The sequence below is a fragment of the Battus philenor genome, unplaced genomic scaffold, assembly GCF_028537555.1.
Source record: "Battus philenor isolate CCGP_79_NKW_IND1 unplaced genomic scaffold, ilBatPhil1.0.hap1 SCAF_4, whole genome shotgun sequence".
Taxonomy (NCBI): Eukaryota; Metazoa; Arthropoda; class Insecta; order Lepidoptera; family Papilionidae; genus Battus; species Battus philenor.
This window is the reverse complement of record NW_027181704.1, coordinates 198,320-204,337: the sequence shown is the minus strand read 5'-3', so window position 1 is coordinate 204,337 and position 6,018 is coordinate 198,320. Positions and strand designations below refer to the sequence as shown.

Here is a 6,018-nt window from a genome sequence, read left to right as displayed (position 1 = left end):
GCATAAATAATGGTAACCCATACCACTCAACAAAGGTACTAATTAATATTCATGGTTTAAGTAGGTACCTATTTACTTTATTGAGTGCCATGTCCATTGATTATTAAGTATTCCGTATTGTTTAAAATACGTAGATAGTTAAAATTAAAATATTACTATAGCTTGCTAAATAAATAGATGTACATGCAAATCCTTCTACTCGCGATGTAAATATAAGACGCGTATGTGTGCGTCCGGGTGTCCTGTAATGATATATGTCCGCTGCGGATGTGCGCGTGCGCCCGGCCCGCTGTAAATCAAAGTATCGAGTCCTTTACATCACTGTCGGCTGCAGCGCAGCGGCACCGGCGCCCGCCCGCACGCCCGCCCGCCCGCACCGGCACCGATAACGTTTGACGAACGGTTTTACACTTTTTTAAAAAGAATATATGAACAGTTCTTCTTCCAGTAAGATATTTACGTTAAATAGAGCATACGAGATTTTTATTTTCAATAAAATTACTTAGATATGCTTCTGTAATAAAGATACGTAATAAAAATATATCAACACCATCATTGGCTGATATGATGATGAATCAAGTGTAAATATGTGCTCATGACAACGCGATCTTGCCGACACACATTCTTAAGTTATCTCCAAAAAAAGTTTTGTGAAATCTACACATTTTTACAAAATCCGTTTTCTTCTTTATAGATAGACACATAATTTTTTATTTATAAATATTTATATCCATTTGGATATACAGATAGTAAGATATACTCTCGTGAATCGGAAAATATATTTCCTCGTACGTTTCCCAAGAGACAACAGGCGCGGCTTCCGGTATTCACTGCTCTGTAAACTCTTCCCTAAGTTTCGACTCAAGTTATTTCGGTTTGAAGTGTTCTTTGCATCCTTCTATACTTTTATGTGCATATCGTATGTTTAGTAATAAAAATACAAAAATCTCGCTATGTATGTTTTGTTACTTTTCGCCAATTAGTAGCCGTGTAATGGCTATACACAACTGAAACTGAATATTCTATCTTTAATTCGCTATCTAAAAACACAGCAGATAACTATATTATTAGATTAACATATGGCAGAATAATCGTCGACTCTTCCTCACCAAGGAACATTCGGATGCATAGATTTAGAGGCAACTCTGTGGGTTTTTTCCATCTAACATAAAGCTTGTCAATCTATCGTTCTTGAGCAACTATCTTTACCCTGGTCAACAAGTCTCCCCCATAGCTTTGTCTTTCTCCGCATAATATTGCCAAAATATTCTAATATTTAAGAGTGTCAGTTGCCCAAAGGTATTGCTTGATCTTGAGTTCCAGGGGAATGGGAAACGTTACTTCACAACATTGCTTCAAGTTCACGATATCCAAAACATTTCTCTCATCCGTTCTCTTTCTTTATTGCTCACGTTTCCGCGTCCCGAACCAACACTTGTAAAACTAAGGTCCTTACAAAATAAAGCTTTATTTACTTTACTGCTTTCATAGTGGTACAATCTCGCGATATCTTCGATAGTATATCCTTTGTTGATCGAGCTAATGCGTCACTTGTTTTCATCTTCCGAACCTCCGTCATCTGATGCTCATTAAATCGGAACTTGATATGTTCTCTGTTAATTAGGAGAGGTCTGCAACGCGGCCACAAGTCATAAGCCTCCTGCGGTAGAGCCCCACAGATAATTTGTTTGTTTTATACAAGACAGCTATAGTAAATGCCGTGGTGAATTCGCTAAATCGTTGCAAAATAATATAGCGTTAAATTTATTTCAATCCGTGGAACCGTATTACCTCAACAAACGCCTGTTAATTCCGTTGCCGCGTCGTGTCACTGGCACAAGGAGGCAGAGCTCCAACCCTTTAATGGATTTGATTTACGTAACGCCGTTAACCGACCAGAGATTAATTTGAAAGTCATAAATTAGATAACGGAACATTAGCGTTAAAACCGAAATTAAAACAAAATCTGTAACTGATGTACAAATTATTAAAAAATAAAAAAATAGCTTAAAATTCTTAACTATCTAGTAGATATCACAACAGATTATTTTCCGATGTGAAGCATAGAAAACCTAACGTCTGAATCCGAGTTAAAACAACACAGTCAACCACTACCTGTTGTAAAATCGACAACCACCGCACAGCTACTGGCGTACAGCCTGAGGAATGACAAGTCACGGAATAGGAAAAAAATATTTTCCATGTGTAGTAACATCCCAGCCCCACGCATGGTAGTAAAGAATGAGAGGTTCCAAAAAAGGGGAGCCATTTAAGAAAAATATAAGAATGCATAAAAATCCTATAGTATCCTTTCATACATCATTTCACTCGCTTGGCATTTCTTCCAGTGTTCTGCAATATGACGTTTGTTTAACAACTTATTTATTCGTAATTCTTATTTATTTTATTACTATCTATATCAAACTTAATTTACGTTTCTCTGTCACAGCTATTTTATCATTTTCGTTTATAATTTTTATTTCACGGGAGTGTATTGTAATACGGACTACCTTTAGCAGTTACTCTCCCTCTCTCTTCCCTCACAATGAATACTGACTCAATAACTCATTTGTAGCGGATCAACTTTAAATAAAAGGTGCTTATAACTTATTCTGCTTAAATTCTTAACATTAAAATATTTATTTATAGATATATTGATCTATTTTTTGACAGGATATCTCCCTTAAGTGACAATGGGCGACCGAGTTTCGCAGACTCGATAAAGGTTTGGTCCCGTGAGTTTATCGGCGTGTGGAGTCACATACGTCATCACTTATTTACATTTCATATATTTGAATACAGCATTGTTAGTTGCTTCTCTCAACGTCTTTTTTATACTAAAAAGTTTTAATAGCTGTGTAACTACAAACATTGAAAGTTCTTGCGAAGATATGACTATTGAATCAACAGGTACTAATTCTGCTACATGTTTATGTGCTCGACAAACGGACGTAGTGTTGCAGTTTTCACAGGATGTTTTTCTTTAGTCTAGATATGATCTGTGGACTGTAGATCTCTGTACCACATTCTATTAGATTTTGTTAGTTTAACAAAAATATGTTAATAAATCATAGAAAAGTGTAAAGGAATGTTAAGTGAAAATAAAGTCTAAACATTATTTATCTAAATATACGTTTCAGGATTTTTGTAAAATTGTTTATGCGTTCTTTAATATAAAGTACAGCACGGTATTACAACAGCCTGTCATGCAATTAACTCTAATTAAATTATCCTATTATAAAGTTAAAATATTTATTAGACAAAATTTGCAAAAAAAAATACCATTAGAGTGGAAAATTTTTTTAAATGGAAATAAATCGAACAAATTAAGAACTGGATTATTTTTAAACATATTGTGCATTCTACAAAAATTAGAAACCATTGTATCTCAATTTTATTCTATTTTTTATTAAAAATGGTCTCTTGCAGAATTATTTTTATATTGTACAGAAGCCATTATTGTAAAATGTCTAAAGTAGTAATGAGTAAATTAAAGTATTTTGCGGGAATACTCAATATTTTAGGTAACTTGTTATATGTAAATGTTCGTCAAATGTGCGGCGAAATCCAATAGGCTCGTCGGCGCCGGGGTAATCAAGCTGCGGATTTAATTAAGAAGGCTCCGTGCGGTGGCAGCTGCTCAGACCCATCTGCGCGTCAAACCGCCTCGCAGGTTCCTCGAACATATTACACATTAACGCAACGTATTAGGTAGTTTTAAGCGAATTACGTAGAGCACATCTTAGCTGCTACTTAATATTACTGTAATTTTACTAAAATTTCTTATACAAACTCGTACTGAATGAATGCCAATCTTTTATGTTTCTAGTTCTCTAACATATTTCGTTACGTCTTAGTTACTTTCAGTCAACGACAGTTAACATCACATGTTTTTCTTGTTCGTTTGTCGTTTAAAGATCTTCTCTAAAACAATCTTATCGCCACTGTGTTTGCACCTGTGATGCAAATTAAGATATCAGGTAACCTCACGGTTTATAATACATACCCGTATAAGCACAGACATGTGCGTTATAACGGTAAGTTATACGTAGAGATGCGCTCTGTGTTGCCTGCGCACATGGCACAACAAGGCGCTCAGGATATTGTTGTACCACTCGCGTTCTGTTAGGTTCATTGTTGCTCTTAATGTGTCAATAAGTCAGACAGATTTTAGTGTAGGTAAAAGTACTAGAATTTTTAACAGCTGGTAACACTATTGTTAGGCTAGAAATGTTACTTACCGATGCATTTTAACGTTTGAATAATTTTCATATAATCAAAACCAAAACGATGCCTGAATATATTCAAGTCAAGAGAGGTCTGTGTATTTTAGTGAGGAGAATCTGTGTATTTCATAGACATTTTTTTAATTTATTATGAAAAATTTAATATACCAAGGAAATAAGATATTACTCCATAGGATAGTTTCTACAGTTCTTCACAAGATATTCACACTACATGAGATTTACGCAGCTTCAATGCCATGAACGCTAGGCGGGCGGCGATGCCCACAGCCAGCCCTTGATGATCGTTCGCTCCCTTGCGCAAGGGGGGGAGACTGAGGCGCTGTCGCTGTCTGAGTGGCTTTCAAAAACACACTACACACACTAATGATAGTATTTTATCAACATGTATTATATTTCCACAGTATATACTTAAATAACATATCAACATTGCATTAGGTTGTGTCGCGGTTTGTCGATAACTTACTTACCGACTACTTATCGACACTGTCACATACTTATTACCGCTTTATACTTAACACATTTATTAAGCTATTTAGCTGCGCCGGCGCAGCGATTTGATCAGCCATATTAAATACACAATGCCGAATGTACTTACTGCTTGCCTATCCATGCCTTCCTTTACTTCTTAGCTTATCATAATTAGTAATAAGCAAATATTGTGGACCGAAATTATATAAGCAACATATGTACTGAGTGGAGCGTGTTTTACTTTCCTAGCCGCTCGCCTGAACATAACTAACTTAAGCTTATTATCAACCCCTTTGAATGCTAGACAAAGCTTACATACATAAACTAACTTTATATTAAATACACCTTTTAGTTTATTGCGAGATAACTATGTGCGGAGTAATGTTAAATCACTACTAAATATGTATATAGACATAATAAATGAAGACCCTATTGTGATGGTCGTTGTAGACAAACATTCCCTTAGTTAATAATATATTTATTTCCTTTTGTATCATATCTGCTTTGTTTCAGCGTGGCGTCACACTAGGCTAAGCCTGTGTCGTGTGTTGACTCATAGCCGGTATCGTCGTGTATGCAACGATATCAAAATGTACATAATCCGACATCAGCGGTAGAGAAATACAATACAGATGTTATCTTTTAAGGTTTAAATTTAAGAAACAAAAGGCGTAGAGATAACATGCGACATGTTCGCACACCAAAACTAATCTTGTGATGGAATAAATATGGCCCCGCGATATCCATCGGGACGTCTGCACGTGTCCGGTCGGTTTAGTGCGCACTAAAAGTTTAAGTGCCGCAGCAGGTAGGCGCGGCCGGACCGGGCGTGACGTCACACGCACTCCTCGCTGTATCACTAAACATTTTTAAACTATATTATTTGTAAAAGGTACATCATCATCATATCAGACAACAGGCGCCCGCTGCAAAGCACAGGCCGTCCCCAGAGATCACCACGACGACCGGTCTCGCGCTGCCCGCACCCGGCGACTTCTTGTAACGTTTACTGTAACATCGGTCGACCTAGCCGAACTATTCAGTCCCATTTGTTTATTTATTTTTTATTTGATACATTACCTTCCACGTAACAACACAATCACGTGTTTTTATGGCACCAAACAAATTATTTTTTTATTTTAATAGGATTCATTTCAATTTAATTGCTTTATATTCCGTGTTAGTTAAAAGACTGTCTCATGGCAAGGTATTAAAGTATCCTTTCGTCAATAATAATATTAAAGACAGATTTATATTTTAATTATTTCAGGCATAATCCGTATACATATGTATTCGTTATATA

At 36.1% G+C, this 6,018-nt stretch overlaps 1 pseudogene; it reads left to right on the top strand.

Moving 5' to 3' along the window:
* Positions 1 to 4,403: 4,403 nt before the first annotated feature.
* LOC137929062 (small nucleolar RNA U3) lies at positions 4,404 to 4,585 on the top strand (annotated as a pseudogene).
* Positions 4,586 to 6,018: the final 1,433 nt, after the last annotated feature.